General features: G+C 44.5%; 1 long non-coding RNA gene across 1 annotated transcript in view; it reads right to left on the bottom strand.

The window, feature by feature from the left end:
- Positions 1-10,933: 10,933 nt before the first annotated feature.
- The window catches only part of LOC144693813 (uncharacterized), a 31,474-nt gene continuing 21,662 nt past the window's right edge, over positions 10,934-20,745 (bottom strand). The window contains exons 3-4 of the long non-coding RNA XR_013579602.1: positions 18,996-19,081; positions 10,934-17,195 (exon numbers count right to left, since the gene is read on the bottom strand). This is a non-coding gene — a long non-coding RNA (uncharacterized LOC144693813). The remainder of the gene's footprint in view (positions 17,196-18,995; positions 19,082-20,745) is intronic.

Here is a 20,745-nt window from a genome sequence, read left to right as displayed (position 1 = left end):
GTGAATGCTGAGGGGATAGACACTGACCTGGGCAACCTCCAGGGAGGCAGGGACACCCAGGAGGCTTTAATCCAATGCTCCTTCAGCTAGCCTATCAAGGATGAACCTCCAACTCATGCCAGGGCTGCAGGCTCCACACTCGATACCTGAGAGCAACATTTGCCTGGTTAGGAACATTAGCTATATGCCTTCTCAATAAAGCTCAATGACAAACAAATCACTCATAACATCATGTGTTCCCTTTCACCTGCAGAACTAATGAAATACCCGGAGGCTTGTTGAGAACCAAAACATTCAATGATTGCCAACTTGCATACAGAAATCAAAGTTCATTAAAAGGTGTTGAACAGCACACACAAACAACTGAAAGGGGGATCAAAAGAAAACCACCAGTGATAAGCCCGTGTTGTGCCTAAGGTGATTTAGGTTTACATTTGCAGGTGCTACATCTAGGTGCTCCCCCTTGACTGCTGTCCTGTTGGCCTTGATGACCTCAGCGGGCATTCTCTGGCCTGTGGAGCCTGTGCTGTCCCTGACTGGGAGGGATTGGGCTGGCATCTCCCCAATCGCCGCAGCCTCATCAGATGCCACGGTCATTGGCAGAGGGGTGTAGAAGTTGCTGCCATCATCCGGAGCACCCTGAGAGCAGCCCGCAGGGATGACAGGCAGCTTGTGCACCAATGTGAGGTCTCTTTGGACCTCCCTGCTCACCATTGATGGATGGGCAGCTAGCTGGGATACTGGGTGCCCAATCCATCTCCCACACTGACACTGGCCACCTGAGGTCAATGATCAAGGGCTTGCAGGTCCAATAACATTCCCAGGAAGCCCTGGTTGTTCTCCTGGAGGACCCTCTCCATGAGAGTTGCCACTCTTTCTATGGAGGAGGCAGTGCACTCAGCCATGAGGGTCATTGCATTGCTCATGCTCGACATGGACTCCTCCATCATGGAGACCATGGCACGCATTCCCTCATGTATCTCCCTCCGCCAGATCCTCCCACACACCCTGCCGGACTTCCAGCATCTGCTGCCTCAGGGACGGCTCCAGGGGCACATCATCAGCCACCGACTGAGCATGTTCCTGGTTCCCAGCAGTCCTCCAACTGCCTGGGCACTCTCTGTCTCCGCCTGCACTTCAAGCAAATGTGAAGTACCCTCACCGCTGTGCACTGAGATACTAGCCAATGATCTTATCCCCACCGAGGTACTGGTATCTGCGCTGGTGCCTGCCTGGCTGAGATGGTGCGACGCTGGTGTGTTTATATCTTCGGGGCCCTCAGGGGTCAGTGGCACTCCCTCTGCCTCCTGAGTCTGGGCATGCACCGGTGAGGCTGAAAGGAAGAACAAGGACATTTGATTAGTAGAAGTCACACTGTTAATGTACATGCCTGGCACCCGGATCAGGATGCACTCTTCCTTCCATTATCAATGGGCAGCCCATGTTGGATGATGAAATCAATATACAGTCAACAGTGGAATGTTTGTATTCACAGACATTGTGACCTCAGTGCACAGCATCTTACCTCCCAGTGGCACCCCAACCTCACCATGGCTGGTTGATCGGGTGCATGGCGCCTCTCCAGCTCAAGTGCCTCCTGCTCATATCTGGTGATGATGAGAAGGTGGGGCTGCCCTCCGCCAGTCTACAACTGCTCGGCATTATTGCGTGTTGTCTTCTCCTGAAAGGAGAGAGGAACATTGCTTAGTCAACCCTGTACCTGCAGCGCCATTGCAGCCTTGCCACCCCCACCTGAGTGAAACATTGCAGGGTTCATCCGATTTGTGACACTGGAGCTGCCATACACTCACTCCAAGTAGCCAGGGCTAATCTCTTTGCCCAGATGCTGCCTCCATCACATTTGCCAATCACACTCTAAGACTTTCCAAACCCATGAGAACTACCACCTAAAAGGACAAGGGCAGCAGATAGATGGCTATACTGCCACCTGGAAGCTCCCCTCCAAGTCACTTAGCATCCTGACTTTGAAATGTTTTGATGCTCCACCACTGTGGCTCGGTCAAAATCCTGAAGCTCACCCCCAAACACTACTCTGGGTGTTCCTGCACCACATGGAGCGGATACAGAAGGCAGCTCAGCACCACCCTCTCAGGAGCAACCAGGGATGGGCAATAAATAAATGCTGGCCCACCCAGCGACGGCCACATCCCGTGAATGAATGAATACAAAAAACAAATTCTGAGTTGGAGGGGGCCGGGGGCGGGGGAGGCGGGGGGCACAGGGGCCAACCTAACTGCTGTGATAAGTGACCCATGCCAACACGGTACTCATCCATCCCGATCACAAGAGATCATTAAACTGCTTGCGGCACTGCACCCAGGTGCGTCTCACCACATCATGGGCTCTGACCCTTTCTGCCACCTCCTCCCAGGCACATTTTGTTATGTTTGGGGGTGCCTCCTCCTCCCATCCCTTGGCACAAGGATGTCGCGGTGTGCTGCCACCTCTTCGAGGAGGCACTTATCTGAAAATCTCGGGGCAGACTGCCCCGCTGACCTGCCCTCCCACCTGGCCTGCTCTCCGACAGCGCTGTCTGGCATCCTCCTGTGCTACATCAGTGGCAGCCTTTGGAAGGTTGCCTGCGCCATTTTTGAATAGGTCGCCAGGTCACTATTGGACCCGACGGTCATTGGCCTCCCGCTGCCGCCTGCCCCTTCCCACTGTTCTCGGGAGCCGCGATTCACACTCGGCAGGCCTTAATTGGCCTGCCTCTGTAAAATAGCAGCGCAGAGCCAATCGCGGGCAGCAGTCAGCTCCGCGCCCGCCTGTGCCTGCTCCCACCCAGCCTGCCCACCATAAGTAAAATCCTGGCCCAGGTGTCACTCTGATGAATTTGCACTACACACCCTTAAAGGCCAAGATATCCTTCCTGAGGTCCCTGAACTGAATTCAGTACTCTAAATGGAATCCAACCAGTGCTTTATATAATTGTAATGTAACGTGTATTCCAGTCCTCTTGAGATGAAGTCCAGAGCCAGGGACCCATCGAAATGAAGGATGGAAATCCTGCTGAAGATGTGCTGCATTTCTATGAAGTAAATAGATCTGGGCCCACATTCTACACCTTAGGGTAGTTGGAATATAAACATTTATTTATGTTAAAACCCATTTACATTTAGTTGAGTTTTAAAATTGTTATTGTCAACATTAGATGACTAACGTTTAAGTAATTAGTATGATATTTTTTTCAAGCTGTCTTGGTAATCATCTTATGTAATCAACTTATCGTTCTGTTCAGCCTTAGTTTTCCAATATAAAATTTATTAACAGATTGCACTTATCTCCTTAAGAGCTACAAAGCTGCTGACTAACACCAGAAGGGTAATGCTTGCAATCACTTTCAGGAAGTGTTGGTCAAAGATATCATCACAGCCATCCCTAGTGGGCACATTACTTGCTCCTGTTTACTATTGCAGTTCATCTTCCTTTGTCATCCCTTGTCACATTGGCATATGCAACAATATTAGGAAATTAAATCTTTGATTCTCTTACTGCTTTGTGTTGCAAAGCTGTCAATGGGCTTTTATGAATAAAGTGGTTGTGACCTGTGAAATCACAATGATTTAACATAGTCCCAAAGACTGTCCTGTGAATTTTATTGTTTTTGCAACCAACAATTTAAACTTATCATTTAAGTGATTTCTTCCTGCACCTGTTATGTTCCTTTCAACCTTTATTTGCCACATCCTTTGCACATCATTATGAAGAATACAGCAATACAGATTTATCTTGTAGGCCTTTCAGCACTCAAGCCTATTCTGCTATTCAATAAGATCATGGCTGATACCTGCATGTGCCTCAACTTCATCTAGCTGCCTTGATCCATATTTATTTACTTATTGACAAATCATTGCTATTGTGGTAGCATAATTTGTATCTCAATTCTTATTAGTGTGTACAAAATTTGTGCATAATTTGCATCCACAGATTTACAACAATGACAATTTTGTCCACATTTGCAAAATATGAGCAATATCTTAAAATTTTGCATATGGATTAACACTTTCATATAAGACATAGTAAGGCAAAGATCCCTCATTTTAACCTTTTTGATACTGTCAGACCCAATAATTTCTCAGAGATAATTCCCTTTATTATGTCACCAATACTTTCTGTTCATATGGAAATTAAGAATAGAAACAGAAAAATAGACCTCAGTATGAACCTCTTCATGACAGTTCAGATTTTCTCTTTTACGGACTTTGGCTTGATATTGACCTGCACCCCCCACCACTCACACCCCCATTCCCACGCACACCTGCCCCTCCAGCCCCTCCCCACTAACATCAGGGTCAAGGATGGGGGGGGGGGTTTAAGTGTTAAATATGGGGAACATGTCCTCAACAAACAACGCATTCGCCTGCTGCAATTTTTCCAGAAATCTGAATGTCCAACTATGGAAGGCCAGGATGCTTGTAGTAACTGAAAGCATAGCCTCTCCTGCTGTCTATCAGGAGTCACATGATGTTCTGGGAGGCTTTGACCAATGAGCCCTAAGCGTGAGCATTGTGGAGGGTGGGAATTTCTGACGATTGAGCATGTAGCGCCTGAAAAGCTCTCTGTAATAAAGTTTATCTATTTCTTGTTGAAACCTGTCCATTCTATTAAGTCATTAGATTTGGCGACGAGGATGGGATAGCTCTGATGCTGCACGTCACCCTGTTATTATGAGTACATCGAATCTTAAGAAAAAGAAAAGACTACTCACCAGACATGCCACTCTTTGGCAGAATTAATCCTTATGATGTGACTATGGAAGACTGGAGCCTGTATATAGAGCGCCTAGGATTTTATTTTGTAGCAAATAAAATTACCGTGGAGGAAATACAGAAAGCCACCCTCTTGAGTGTATGTGGCAGTGAGACATACAACCTCATTCACAACCTGGCGGCCCTGAGCGTGCCCAATTCTAAGTCCTATGATGAATTAGTGGACCTCGTGAAAATACACTTCCAGCCGAAGCCATCCATAATAATGCTGTGCTTTAAATTTAATTCCAGAGTTAGGGCCCTGGGAGAGTCAATCTCAACCTATGTAGCGAACCCTAAGCAGTTGACTTTGGGCACACATTAAATGAGATGCTGTAGGACAGATTAGTTTGTGGAGTTAAGGATGATGCCATACAGCGCCGTTTTCTCACCGAGGTCGACTTTGACTTTAGGCGCGCCCTAGAAATCTCCCTCACCATTGAAAGTGCTGCAAGAGGCTCGCAGGCTTTGCAACACGTACAACATGGTGCCGTTCTTCATGTGGAGCGGGAACCTACCGCCGAGCATAGCATGAAAACCAGACCCACAGCATCAAAGCGAGATGCAATGTGCGCTGTTAGAAACATGAAAAGGCCTAGTGGAAACACTTCAGCAGTGACTCCAAGATTAAGTTATTCTAGATGCGGAGGTGGCCATGGGCCGGACCCCTGTAAATTCAAGGAGGCTTAGTGTCATTACTGCCATAAGAAAGATCACGTAGTAAAGCAATGCAGAGCAAAGTTGAAACAGCCTGCAAAACAGCAGAAAATACAGCAGAAACTGAAGCTGTCAACACCGACATGTATTCCCTTTATAACGCGACTACTGTAAAAACCCAACCTATCATTGTCACGATCCAAGTTAATGAGAAGCCACTAATAATGGAAGTGGATACGGGTGCCTCAACTACAGTGGTGGGAGAGCACACTTTCAAATACCTTAATGAAGGTAGGCAGCCAATAAACCTGGAGCAGACAGCCACTAAATTAAGGACATACACTGGAGAATCTATTCAGATAAAGGGCATCACCACAGTGCCAGTGTCATGTAGGCAACAGACAGCCCAGCTACCTGTGATAACAGTGAAAGGAGAAGGACCCAGCCTTTTAGGCTGAGACTGGTTACAGAAGATCAAGTTTGACTGGTCTGAGATATTTCACCTGAAAACAGGAGTAGTTCCTGAACTACTGAGGAAATACGACATGGTGTTTCAGGATGGATTAGGGAAGTTAAAAGGCATGTAGGCTGAGATTTATGTGAATCCTCAGGTGACACCACATTTCTTTAAGGCCAGACCTGTGCTTTATGCATTGAAGAAGAAGGTGGATGCAGAACTGTGCCAGTTAGAAAAGCTGGGCAACATCCAAACTGTCCAATTCTCGGAATGGGCAGCACCCATAGTTCCACTGTTTAAGCCTGACCAAACCATACGCATTTGTAGGGACTATAAATTGACTGTAAATAAGGCAGCAAAACTAACAAGTACCCCATTCCAAGGATAGATGACTTATTTGCAAAGCTGGCTGGAGGCAAGTCCTATACAAAATTGGAAAGGAACTACGCCTACCCACGATTAGAACTGGGTAGCATGTCGAGAGAATATGTGACTATTAATACACACAAGGGTCTTTATTGGTACACTCGCCGACCCTTTGGAGTATCGTCTGCATGTATTATCTTCCCAAGAACAATGGAGAATCTTTTGCAAGGACCTCCCCGAGTGGTAGCATATCTAGATGATGTTCTGATCACAGGGTCAACCGAGACCAAACACTTGGCCAATCTGGAGGAGATTCCAAGAAGGTTCATGGAAGCCGGCATATGGTTAAAGAAGGAAAAATGCACATTTCTAGTGCCAGAAGTTACTTACCTGGGTCACAGAGGGGATGTCATGGGTTTGCATCTGGTAGAAAAGAAAGTTTGGACAATCAAAGATGCACCCTCCCCATCCAATGTAACCGAACTCAAATCCTTCCTGGGTATGATCAGCTACTAAAGCCGCTTCTTGCCAAATGTATCCGTTGTGTTGGCACCGTAACACCTGTTGGATGTGGAATTCACAGCAGGAAGCCTTTGTGAAAGTGAAGAAACTGTTGCATTCAGCATGTTTATTGGTACACTATGACCCATTGAAAGAGTTGGTATTAACATGTGATACCTCTCCTTATGGCTTAGGAGCCGTGTTATCACATAATATAGAAAATGGATCAGAAAGGCCCATTGGCTATGTCTCAAGAACCTTCTCCACAACCGAGAAGGGTTATTCCCAGCTAGAAAAGGAGGGCTTATCGGTGATATTCGGAGAGAAGAAATTCTATCAGTCCCTGCACAGGTGACATTTCACCATTGTGTCGGACCATAAACCATTACTAGGTTTATTCAGTGAGGATAAGGCCATTCCACCAATAGCATTAGCAAGGATACAATGTTGGGCTCTGATATCATCTGCGTAAGAGTATCCTTTTATGTACCATCCTGGTTTACACATTTACACTCAGTCATCATGTTGAGGAACCTCAGGTGGTAGCCACGCCACTCTAGCCATGTAAGGACAGCACCTCAAAGACATGATCTTTAATCGCTGGAAGTTGTACATATGTTGTTGGATATTCAAATGTTTCCCAGTAAATAGAAATTGTAAAAAAAAACTAAAGGGGGAGGAAATGTAGTAATTGAAGGAAGATAGAGTGGAATCAAAAATTGAACCAAGATATGCACAGCAAAGCTCGCATATTCAGTGCAGGTGACACAGTATTCATGCAAAATTTCGGAAGTGGACATTGTTGGGTTCCTGGAACCATTGTTTCAGAGACTGGTCCATTATCTTTCCAAGTACAAGTGGAAGATAGAATCATTTGTAAGCACGTAGATCATATTTGTGCTAGAAAGACATTCCAACATTTCCTTTCCTGCCTGTCACCCATAACCCTCAACTCCCCTGTCAACCAAAAATCTGTCTAACTCAGCCTTGAGTATATTCAAGAACCCAGCCTCCACTGCTCGCTGGGGAAGAGAACTCCAAAGATTAATGTTCCTCCTCCCTCACCAGTCCCAATTACCAATCTTCTTCTGTCGGTTCTTTCTCCTAGACGTTGTCCAGGCTGTCAACTTTTTTGACTGCTGGGTGAGAAAGTCAACAAAAATACATTAACCTACAACTTCTGTTCCCCAGGGCGTTGAACCCCACCCTCCCCCCCCACCCGGAAGTCCAAGGTAAGGATTGCATGTCAATTGCCCAGGAAGTTCAAACTTCCAATGGGCAATTGCCCTGAACTGGGAACCATCTGATGCTCCGATTTAAATCACAAACTTCAGATGGTTCCAACTGTTTTACAGTAATAGTTACTCAGAAAAAGTTAGAAGAATTAAAACCACTTCTAATTTCTGAGTAACTATAGTACTGACCCCTACATCCACCGACCCTCCACGTACCCCCCACCCACCCCCCCGACCACCCAAACCCCACGGGACCCCTGACTAACCTCCCCACATGCAGTCCCACACAGAATGCCCAACGGCCCTTCGCAAACACCATCCACCCCACCATCCCCCCCAACCCTCAACTCCACTCCCACCCCCCTCACTGCCCTCCCCACTCCTCAACTGCACACCCACCCCCCAACTGCCCTCACCACTGCCACCCACACTCGCACTGCCCCCCATCTCCTGACTACATCCCCACTCCCTCCCCCCGCCACTGCCCCCTCACCAGCCCCCAATCCCTGACTACAGCCACCTCCCCACCAGCACCCCCCCTCCCTCCCTCATCCTACCCATTTACCTTACAAACCTACCTTGTCCCTGGCTTCTCAAAGTGATTGAACTTTTAAACTGCTGATTCATGGCAGCTAGTGCCATAAAAAAGTGGGTGTGCCTTCCTTATCACCTACTCAGCTGCCCTCGATACAAGGCCTCTGGAACCCACTGTTCTCACCCGGCCTAGTTCAGAAAGTCAGGCAAGAAAGAAGCGACTTCATTTCCATGTATGTAGCTAGGAGCAGAGTGACAATCTGACTCCAATTGCCATTCCACAGAAATTTAGCCCAAAAATGAGGCACTGCCTTTGAATTCTGCAGGAACTTCTCATCTCTGACCTTGTCAGATTCTTTGGCCATTTCCAATCTCCCTTCACCTTCACTGCTTCACTTTAAGTATTAGGTCCATTGTTTGTTCTGATCTTGATCGTGCCAATATCAATGCCAGCTCAGTCATCACATCAGTTACAACAACTTCCATATGCACACACCATCTTTAACAGAGTAAAACTTCCCAAGGCCCTTCACATAAGCATTATCAAACAAAATTTAACACAGGCACATCAAAAGTTATTATCTGACCTAAAAGGTAGGTTTTAAAGAGCATCTTTAAGGAGGAAAGAGTGGTAGAGAGTCAATCAGGTTTAGGGAGGGAATTCCAGAGTTTAGGACCTGTGCAATTGAAGATAAGGCCAGCAATGGTGGAGTGATTAAAATCGAGTTGCTCAAGAGGCAAGAATTAGATGTGTAGACAACTTAGGGGGTTGTGAAGCTGAAGGAAATTATAGAGAGGGGGCACATGAAGCCAAGGATAAATTTGAAAACAAGGATGAGAATTTCAAAATCAAGGCATTGCTTAACTGGGACCAATGTAGGTCAACGAGCATAGCGGTGATGAGTGAACAGGGCTTGAGTTAGGGTGCAGGCAGCAAAGTTTTGGATGACCTCAACTTGACAGAAGATAGACCATGGGAGGGCAGCCAGACATCTGTTGGAATTGTCAAGACTAGAGGTAACAAAGACATAGGTGAGGGTTTCAGCAACAGATGAGCTGAGGCTAGGGTTGAATTGATGATCTTACAGAGATAGAAATAGACAGTCTTAGTAATGGCACAGATATATGGGCGGAAGCTCAACTTGGGGTCAAAAGTGACGCCCAGGTGATGAACAGTCTGATTCAGCCTCTGGCAACAGCCAGTGAGAGGGATGGAGTTGGTGCTGAGGGAATGGAGATTGTGGTGGGCAGCAAAGGCAATGCCTTTCCAACATTTAGTTGGAGCAAATTTCTACTCATCCATTATTGGATGACCAAAGCAGTGTTACAAATCAGAAACAATGGAGGAGTCGAGAGAGACGGTGGAGAGGTAGAGGTGGGTGCCATCAATGTACATATGGCAAGTTAACTCTGTGTTTTTGAATGATGTCACTAAGGGGCAGCATATAGATGTAAAATAAAAGGAACTGAGGATAGATCCTTGGGGGACACCAGAGGTAGTGATGTGGAAGTGGGAAGGGAAGCCATTTCAAGTGATTCTCTGCCTATGACTGGATAGATATGAATGGAACCAGGTGAGTGCAGCTCTGGGGCCCCCAGTTGGACAGCAGTGGAGAGGCACTGGAGGAGGATGGTGTGGTCAACCATGTCAAAGGCTGTAGGCAGGTTAAGAAGGACAAGGAGGGATAGTTTACCTTTGTCATGGTCACATAGGATGTCATTTGTGATTTTGGTAAGAACTGTTTCAGTTCTTTAATGGGGCAGCAATCTGATAGGAGGGATTCAAACATTGAGTTCCAGGGATTTGGGAGGTGATAGCACGCTCAAGAACTTGAGAGGAAAGGGAGTTTGGGGATGAGGCAGTAGTTTGCAAGGATAGAGGGGTCAAGGATTAGTCTTTTGAGGACAGCAGTGATGATGACAAATTTGAGGGGGAGAGGGACAGTATCTGAGGGGAGAGAATCATATCAGCTTAACAATATCAGCTAACATGGGAGCCAGGAAAGAAGCTGGATGGTCAGCAATTAGTGGGAATAAGTTCGAAGGAGCAGGAATTTTGTTTCATGGACAAGATGAGCTCAGAGAGAGCATGAGGGGAAATTGCTGATGAATGCAACGACCTCCAACTCCAAGAATTTGTTCCATTGGGCGAAATTTTCTGTGCCGGTTGGTGTCAGGCGTCATGGCGGGCGTTAGCGGACAATATGGCGGGAAGGCCAAAACTCCGTTTCACAATGTCATGAAACCATCTTGCAATCGTCCGGTGTGCCCGTCAATGGCGGGCCACATTTCCCACTGCCGTACATCGAGAATTTTATTTCAATACATCTGCATATCATTATAAGCCCAGCTTGCTGTAATCATCCCCCATGCTGGATCATCTGGGCATGTTGGTGTTATAAAGTTGATTTTCCAGGCAACTTTTCTTGGTGGAAACATTGAACTTTATTTACAAGATAGCAGCAGCTACATGTGTGCATCTAACCCTATAACTAAAGAAGAACTCCCCCCTAGAGGTTTCCTGCACTGATAACTCATTGTCTTACACAGATCATGTGATTTTACAACACAGGATTATTCTTAAAGCTACAGTCCTACGTTGCTCAAAACTATAAGCACTCCATTCCTTCCCCTTTAGCTTTTCGGTACATTTTGTATTTACAAAGATATTTATCTCATGACATTACAATATTTTGGGGGAGGTGGTTGCATAGTGGCATTGTCACTGGACTAATATTTCAGAGACCCAGGGTGGTTGGGGAAATTTGAATTCAACAAAAATCTGGAATTAAAAGTCTGATGATGACCATGAAACCATTGCCAATTGTCGTAAAACCATGTTCGATATCTTATTCGCCTCATCAGTAACTCTGCATTCTTTCCTACATGACTTCTTTCTGCTACAGAGTTTTGGCATTCTTTTTGACTTCACTGTCAGCCAGACTTCTCTCAGGTGAAATCTCAACCTGTCTTAGTTCAGTAGTTGAGCTACCCATGACTTCATTGTCTACTCACATCTCGGAAAGTTCTACAACTTTTGCTATCAAAACCTCTTTAGCTACATTCAGCTGATTCTTCAGCTCTTCTGCCTCCTTCTTGTATCTGTTGGCTTCCTCATGAAACTTTGAATATTGCTGCGTCTTCTCTGCCAATTCGTTTTCAGTTTGTTCAGAGTGATGTTAAATTCTTCCTGTTTCTCAGCATAATTTTCCAGAAGTGCCAGCTTTGACCTGAGGGATCCTTGTAGTGTGTGAAGGTCTTTCAACAGGTTTTCCTTTCTTTATGAAGCTTACCCCCCTTCATCTTGAATTCTGTCATTCAGCAGAGTCTCCTTGGGTTACTTCTGCTGTTCTTCCCTGTCATTTTAAGACAGTCTTCATTTCTTCAGGTTGCTGAGTGTTTACACACTCCTTTTTCATCCTGTTGCAGTCCTTGGACTCTCCAGGCTCTTTCTAAAGTACCTTGCCTTGTTCCTTTTCCAACTCAGGAACTCTTCCTGCTTCCTTTTGAAATCTCACTGGCCAATCAAGGTTAATTTCCCTCAACCAATTTTGACCTAGAAGACTTGGTCCTCTGCCTTCTAATACCATTACTGGTAGTTGTGCTGTTTGCTGTCTATAATAAACAGGTACTCTGGTGATACCTTTTACCTGGATTTCTTCGCCTGTGTATGTTTTCAACTTAGCAGATATTTGTTCCAAATTTAACGGTTGATGACCTTTATTTAAATATCTGAAAGTGTGCTCCCCTACTACAGTGGTAGAAGCACCAGTGTCTACTTCCATTGTTAAGGGTTTACCATTCACTTGCAATGTGACAGTAATTGGCTCTGTCTTCCCAACTTTCATGTTGAATAAGGAATAAATGTCAGAATTGTTTGTTTCTGGTTCTTCCAGACTATATACTTCATTGGACTTCATTTGTTGCCTGGAAGCCTGTTTTAATCTTGCTTTTCAATGTTTCCGTATGTGGCCTCTTTTGTGACAAAAATAACACTCCATTTTTTAAAATTTCCAATCGTTAGGAGTGTGATTGTTTTCACATCGATAAAAATTAGTTTTCGAATTTGCTGCTAAGGTGTTTCCTCTAAATTTTCGGTTAGCGGGGGCTGTTTCCCGCTTCGCAGTGTAGTCCCAGCTCTTCGCGCCACTTTCAGCTGATTGTTCCCACCCAACTAGGAGAACGACGCCATTTTGCACACCTTGATTCACTTGTGAATCCCTTACAGCGCTTTCCATCGCAAGCACTATTTCTAACGCTTTCTTAAAATCAAGGTCCACTTCAGCCAGCAATCTTTACGGAATAGCATCCTCTTGCACACCACAGACCAAACAATCCCTGAGCATATCATTCAGGGTTTCACTGAAATCACAATATTCTGTTAATTGTTTTAATTTCACCACGTTGGTAGCAACGGTCTCCCCTAAGGCTCTATTCCATGAATTGAACCTGAACCTCTGCATTGTGACTAAGGGCTTGGGTTGGAAATATCCCTTAATCAGGTCCACTAATGCACTGAAGGTCTTTGATTCAGGAGCACTGGAGGCTGTCATGCATCAAATTAAACTGTAGGTCTTGCTCCTGAAATAATCAGGAGAATCACTCTCCTCTTTTGCTCCCCGGTGATTTCGCTGACTTGAAAGTAGAATGCAAGACGTTTTATATATTGAGACCAGTCATCTGCAGCTGGCTTGAAGGGATCAATTCTGCCAAGCTGTGGCATCTCGGATGACTATATCTTCCTTTCTTTTTAATTATCTTAAATACTCACAATCGCTGGGCAAGGGACAGTACCGGATCTGATTTATCCTTGTCACCAGTTTGTTATACAGTTGATTTTCCAGGCAACTTTTCTTGGTGCAAACAGTGAACTTTATTTAAAAGTCAGCAGCAGCTATATTTGTGCATCTAACTCTATAACTAAAGAAGAACTCCCGCCTAGAGGTTTCCCGTGCTGCTAACTGATTGGTTTACACAGATCATGCGATTTTACAACACAAGATTATTCTTAAAGCTACAGTCCTACATTCATCAAAACTATAATTACTACAGAGGTCGTGATTGCACGCCGACGTGTTTCGAGACTGGACATAAGCGACGTGCACTTGGCGAGCTGCACTTCACTTGGGACTTCAGCACTTGTTTGCCTACCTTGCTTCAGGCAACACTCACGGTCATCTGTGCCAGGCTTTGCAGACAGCACCACATCACTTTTAGGGGGGTTCACGGGCAGGTCTCTACTTACGAGACCAGCCATGAGGCGGGGGTGGTTTTTCAATGGCTGGAGGCCTATGGCTTGCTTGGGGAAGGGGGAGATGTGGCCTCAGGCAAGGGAAGAGGCTGCAGGGCTAGGGCAGTAATGGAGAAGGGGGATATCCAAGGGTGTATGTGGAGACACATGTTGATCTGTGCAAGTGCCCTCAAGATGGTGAGGGCTGATGAGGCAGTCTCCAGAGGAAATGAAGCCAGATGGAGATGTGAGGGTGTGTGTGAGAGAGTGAGTGGTGATGTCCCTTGAGCTGGCAGTGAGCGAGATGCCAGTGAATGTGTGATGGGCTTGTGAGTGCGTGAGTTGAGAGTGATGAGATGGTTGCCTTACCCTGACAGCACGGATGAGATCATTCATCCTCTTCTTGCAATGGATGGCCAACCATTTCAGTTAGAGGGGGCTGTTTCCCGCTTCGCAGTGGAGTCCCAGCTTTTCGCGCCACTTTCAGCTGACTGTTCCCACCCAACTAGGAGAACGACGCCATTTTGCACACCATCTCAGACAGCTCCTCCCAAGCTGCAGCGGTGAGACTGATGAGCCTCCTGCGGGCAGGGCGAGGGTAAAGGATATTGCAGTGAGCTCCAACGGTGTCCAGAAGGCATCCCAGGGATGCGGCACTAAATCAGTCTTCTTGCCTTTTGGGGCTATGTCTTCTTTGCAGCAGTCCTGGGCTGGAAGCATTGAGACGTGTGCGCGTGGCTACACTTTAAACCTGGCATCCAGCGTGAGAAAGCGGTGAGATGACAGCATGGCAGATGAATCGGAGGCTGCCCGCCAGTGAACCAGCCTGTTTCCTGGGAATGCATGAGGTGGGATTGGGACGATATGGCCTGAAAAGTTGCCATTGCAGCCAGCGGGTAAAACATTCTTTTTCCCAGCTGGTACAGTACTTAGTGCAAATCTGGGCTGATTCCGCCCATTGTTTTATTTCACACCTGCCATGGTTTGTAAGCCACCTTCTATCCCGTTTTTAAATCTTTGGTGGTACAGTTGGTTGCTTTTCTGTTTTTCCAAATTAAAAAAGTTGGGCCACATTTTTAACTCTGGATAGGTTTTGGGTAAGCAGGCAGCAGATGAGCTTGACCACCTGCTGGCCCAATAAACAGGCCTGAGTATTGTTACGGACAGGGAGAGATGGTAGAATGGTTCATCCTTTTCCACTTCTTGAGTGACTGCAGATACATGTGTTAAAGAAAAAGAGTTTTAACTGCTTGAGTGCTGTGACTCTTAATACCAGAAAAAAGATAGGTTTTCTCCTAAGTTTAAAAAAAGGAAGAATAAATATTTATTTCTCAACACCTGAATGTATTCACAACAGTGCAATCACACATGCACAACACACACACACAACACACACACACACACAAAGATGGTTACAAAAGAAGTAGCATGCACTTAAGTTTTTTTAAAAAAGAAAGCACTGTTACACTTGAGTCTTTTGAGATGGAAGCTTGAAATGTTGCAGGCCTGATGATTCCCTTTTGGTTCATTGAAGAAAATGGAGGTTGGAAGTTTCTGGCAATGAATTTACAGTGGCTCACTCATTGCAACAGTAATTTTTTGCTTTGTTCCAGTTGAAGGTACAGTTGAGCTCCTGCAGCAAAGATATGACTTGGTTCTTCAAATCTGTAGGTAAAAGGCTACTCCCACTTCTCTGCCTGTTAATGGATTCTAGGCAGGGTCTTTTAGTTGCTGGGCAGGGTCTCTTCCCTCTGAGTCTCTGTCTCCCAGACTGACTGACATGAGGCGTCCCTCAAGATGTGTATTAATAAATGTTTCTTATTACAAACTGGTTCCTGTCAGTTGAACATTATATTGGCTTTCTCATTGTCCATGCAAATGGTCTATGATGACCTGAGCATTGACACACAATGGAGTTTGGATCTCAGCCACTTGCATCTCCCTTGTGATAGAATGGGGCCTCCTGACACTCATTTCTGTGGCATTCCATTCTACAGCCAGTAAGTCTGTGGGGGCCATTGTGCACTAATTTCTGTAGTTATTTGGACAATAACAGCTGTTAACTCCACAGGAAAGACCTGTTGTATTTTAATGTCTTCTCAATGGAATGTCCCAAAAAAAGTTGTTTACACTTTAATGTCTTTAACAGACAAGCAGGCTAGCTTCCAGCATTGGGCGGTTTCATGTATACTGACAGACAAGGAGGGAAGTCACCTGACGCCCTCGACTCCATATGTTACAACGCAAGTTGTGCATTCTCCATGTTTTTTAAAAAAAATAAAGCATTCATTTTTCACATATCCACGGACACAACTGCACAGGCACGACAGCATTTTAATTTCTGAGCCTCATTAGAATCATGCAGGCAGGTTTCCCACCCAATTCGTTGATATGAAGGGAAACCCAAAATCTACACGCATTGCCAGAACAGTTACTAGCGGGTCAGCCAGTGACCTACTTAAAGTGGAATGCAGCTCTTTAAGCAAAGTTGGATTGTGATCTTATGGAGTTCCCTGTTGGAGCGATGGATCAAAACTGATTCAACATGAGTCATTGGCAAGCCCTCAGGCTCTCTTGGAGCTAACTTGGAGGTCCCTGGAAGAGGTCAGGTCTATAAAGGAAGCTCTCTTCAGCTCGTGGGAAGAGGGTTCAATACATCTAGCATGAAAAGACAGTGCTGAAATTGCCAGCTGTGGGAGCCACATCACACCCAGGATCTGGATGCAGTGCAGGAAGCATTACAATGATGTTGACATTACAAGTGTAGCAGGATGAGTACTCCTCTTCGCTTTTTGCATCTCTCTCGACAACACATGTAACAGTCCTTTCCACACTCCCTCAGAGTTTTGAGCAATTCCCTCCAGTTGACTGCAGCCCTCATCATCCAGCACAAGGGCACAGTATACCGCTTCTCATCATCATTACAAACAAGCACTTAATGTACAACAAAAGGCAAAATACTGTGGGTGCTGGAAACCTAAGGAGGGAATGCCAGAAATACTCAGCAGGTGATTGAGGAGGTCACTGAAAGTTTTGTTCTTGCAGCTCACAGGCCACCATAGCAGCAATATGTGGCACAGCATCTCCTTCTTGTGGTCCTTCCTTGTCTTCATCCAATTCTTTCTGATCTGATGAAATCGCTTCTGGTGGTTGTGCGTCCTCCAACTCCAATCTTCTTTGCATTGCCTAGGTGTACAGAGTGGAGTAAGCTACAATTTTGCTGCCCGCTTTGTCTGAACATTAGTGTAGGGAGCTCGCAGAGTGGTCATAGAACCTGAACCTTTTCTTCAATATGCTACTGGTATGTCCTTTGAAGCTCCGAATGGTCTCTGGCTCTCTTTGAACTTGAGTTGCTCAGATACTATAGGCTTGTAGGGAGTTTCATCAGCCATGCATGTAAGGGGAGGGGGTATCCCTTGTCCCACAGCAGCCATCCTCGAATGCTTCTGAATGACAGAAAAAAAATCACATATTGAAAATATTGTGCAGCTGGCACTGGGATTGGTACAGATTAGCATTATCCATCAGTGGTGATCACACACTAGTTGAATAGTGATACAGTGGAAGGCCTTTATGTTGAAATAAGCTGCTGACCCTTCTTCTGGCATTCTGATAGCTATATGAGTGCAGTCTGTTATTCCCTGGACATGAGAGAAGCAGGTCATTGCTGCAAACCCTAGAGCTTACTTATTCTGGCTACTTACATCTGTTGTGGCAGTATATCTGGTTTGCTCTGGCAATGAGGGCACTGGTGACCTGTTAGAGGAAGCTGTGCACTGCAGACTGGGAGATGCAGGAGATGTCCCCTCAATAGTCAGTCACCTGGATGGAGCTCAATGACTGTAACTTTAAGGGCAGTGGTGACTTATACAGTTACCAGTAAATTATAACCCCCAATGTAGCAATCAGCATGTCCCGCATAGTGAGAAACAACCTACCTGGTGAAACACAGCCTCCTCCCGACCACCGTGAAAAAATATCTAAGGGATTAAATCTGGGCCTATACACCAGGACAGTTGGATATAATTTTCTACGTGCAGCCGCGCTCACCTGCTGCCTTCTAATTGGCCCACTTGCTGCTTGTCCTGGTTGTTCAGGCTGCTCCTTCTCTTCCTCTAACTGTCCATCCAAAGGAGTGACCCACATGTCATGAGTGCTTAATGAGGATAGGCAATGTTATAATATGCCTTTAAGAGATAGCAGTATGCCATCACTAGAAGGCATGCTGCTATTCCTTAAAGGTATATTACAACAGGTGTGGAGAAAAAAATCAGAAAGAAGCAAACTGGAAGGTCAGTACTGGCTTAAAAATGTACGATTCACAATGGCACGTGGATCCTATTGGCCTATGTGCCTGCAGCTAACTGCCCCTTTAATCCAGTCACGATCAGTTTGTGCAGCATATCCATTACAATATGTTTAGCTGATCAGGACTGCTGTCCCTCCTAGTTAAAAATGTGTCAGCATCCTAATAAAGTCATAGGATCCTGATTCGAATTTATTTACCTGCCTACTCCTGTCACCTGAGTCTGCTTCAGAGCCAAAATTGGTGGTTGGGGGATTTCCATTGGGAATGCACGTGAAATCAATTTTCATGATTTGAATCATTCACCCACTCCATTCCCACCGGTCAGGCTGGGTTAAAGCTTTTGATTTTTAGCAGCCAAAGATTGGTGAACTTTTATGGAGTGTAATGCACTCTCCCATTCACATTGTAGTTTATAAATAGTGCCAGTACTGCACCAGCGCCACAGTTTGAGGAGCCTATGGAGCGTGATTAGTCCCAGGCAATTGCTTATGCCAATATGCATGTTTTTATAATTAAAATTTACATTTTTACAGTTTTTGAGCTGTTTATGTTGCTAATGTTTAAAGCAAAATACTTGAAACTGATCTAGACATGCCTTTAATTTAATTCAGGTTGCCGTGCTCTGGACCAGAGTATATCGTAACTTGTAAATACAATCTATGGCCACAAGATGGCAGGATATAATGGTTTTCTATTCTATGGTACAGGGAAAGGTTTAATTGAAGCACAAAAACAGAAATACCTGGAAAAACTCAGCAGGTCTGACAGCATCTGCAGAGAGGAATACCGTTAACGTTTCGAGTCTGTATGACTCTTCACTTGCTTGCAGCAAAGGTTCCCCAATTTAAAGTTTTACTAATATCCTTTATATTCCTAGATTTTAGAATAACTCTTAAATCAACTTTTGTTGATTCCCATTGCAGACTTGTTAGTTTACCTGGATTTCACAAAATCTCGAGATTTGATTCCAATCTGTCCCTGAAGTGCAGAGTGTGGCTCCAGGATCTTCTCTCATCTTTTCTCCTGTGAGTCATCAAAAGGTAAATTGCACAAATTTAAATTGCTATTTTTTTTTAATGCTATGGATATTTTACTAAAATACATAATCCATCAAATAAATGTAGAGAAAAAAAAGATTATTGCTGCGTTGTTGTTTGGTCCACATTCAGATTTAATTCCTGAGATTAAGTAAAACCCAGCATGACTCATTCCTGTATATGCCACTTGCGATCTTGTATTTGGAAAACATTTACAACGGAAAGCAATCGGTAAAGTTAAACTAAAGCATTACTGAGCAAAGCGCTGTAAAGTGAAGGACTTGAAAATAGGAAGTTTTCTTTAAACCTTCTAACGATTAATTGGGATAGAAAGATGGTTACTTATATCTACTGTGTGTGCTCCAGTATCATAGTACTCTTAATAAACCGTTCAGTTTGAATTTTTCCGTATAATTGTGTTTAATAATAAGTCATAAAGCAAACTCAAACCAAATTGATGCAATAATTGTATCAATAAAAAGTGATTAAAGCAAAAATTAATTGAGATAAAATATGACCATTTGATAACTATTAGAAATGTTTTTTTTATTTCAATCCGGACTTCTTAGAATAATCAATTTAGAATTTGCCTACATTAGTGTAATTCATCATTCATATGATAACTGAATACAAATTAAAACAGCTTTAAATGTTATTTAAAAAATTTGCAGGAACATGTTGGATTTTTCTCCTGTTCATAATCCTTTTTTACCTTAATTCAGGATATCTTTTGGATGCTGTAACATTACATATTTTCTGCACAGCCTTCTGAATCACAGGGTTTTGTGACATAGCATTTAATCTGATATCACGTACTAAGTAAAGCTGTTGTTAAAAATTAGCCTCCCAAGTGGATTACATGGCCAATAGGAGTCCACAGTACCAATAATCTCCCTCTGCCATTGATTTTATCTTTGTGCAAAATGGACGGCCCAAGCATGATCTGCACATGGAGGTCTGTCACCTTCTCTTAAATAGTGCTACACAACAGGAGCCTGCAAATTGACATTACTGTTCTAAATACAGCAAAACGGCCAAACTCACAACCACTCAAGAAATATTAGACTAAAGACCAAGGCTGTTTGGATGGTCACAAACTATCATTCAATATGCCATAAACCAACGGACGTAAAAGCGATGTTATACCAAACTACGTTTTTGCTAGAGTGTTATACATTCTAAAAGGAATGTCACATTTGGATTTAAATTAAACAAAAAACTTACTTTATGCTCAAACCAACTGTTTCTGCTTGAATTGGTGACTGGGAGAAATCCATTTGTTCCCTCATTGCATATTACCGCTAAATCTCCCCAATTCTCAAGCTTGTGTCTGCAAAACATCCTGATGGAAGTTAACCAATCAGAATGCTTTATTTCTGAATCTTGCCAGAATGAACTGTTTACACTTTAGGTGGTTCCTTCTGATTTAGAATGTTGCCGAGCCATAGCATATAGCATCTGAAGGAGTTAATTGAAAAAATAGCAAATCTGAGGTGTACCTCTGTAGGGATAAATAGGATAAGTAACAAAAGAAAGCAGCCCAGGACTGCAGTGGACCAAGAAGATGGCTCGCCACCACCTTCTCAAGGGCAATTAGGGGTGGGCAATAAACGCTGACTTAGCCAGTGATGCCCACATCCCATGAACGAA

Source organism: Cetorhinus maximus, chromosome 19 (assembly GCF_964194155.1).
Source record: "Cetorhinus maximus chromosome 19, sCetMax3.hap1.1, whole genome shotgun sequence".
Lineage (NCBI taxonomy): Eukaryota > Metazoa > Chordata > Chondrichthyes > Lamniformes > Cetorhinidae > Cetorhinus > Cetorhinus maximus.
The sequence above is the reverse complement of the archived record's forward strand: the minus strand, read 5'-3'. Positions and strand labels throughout refer to the sequence as shown.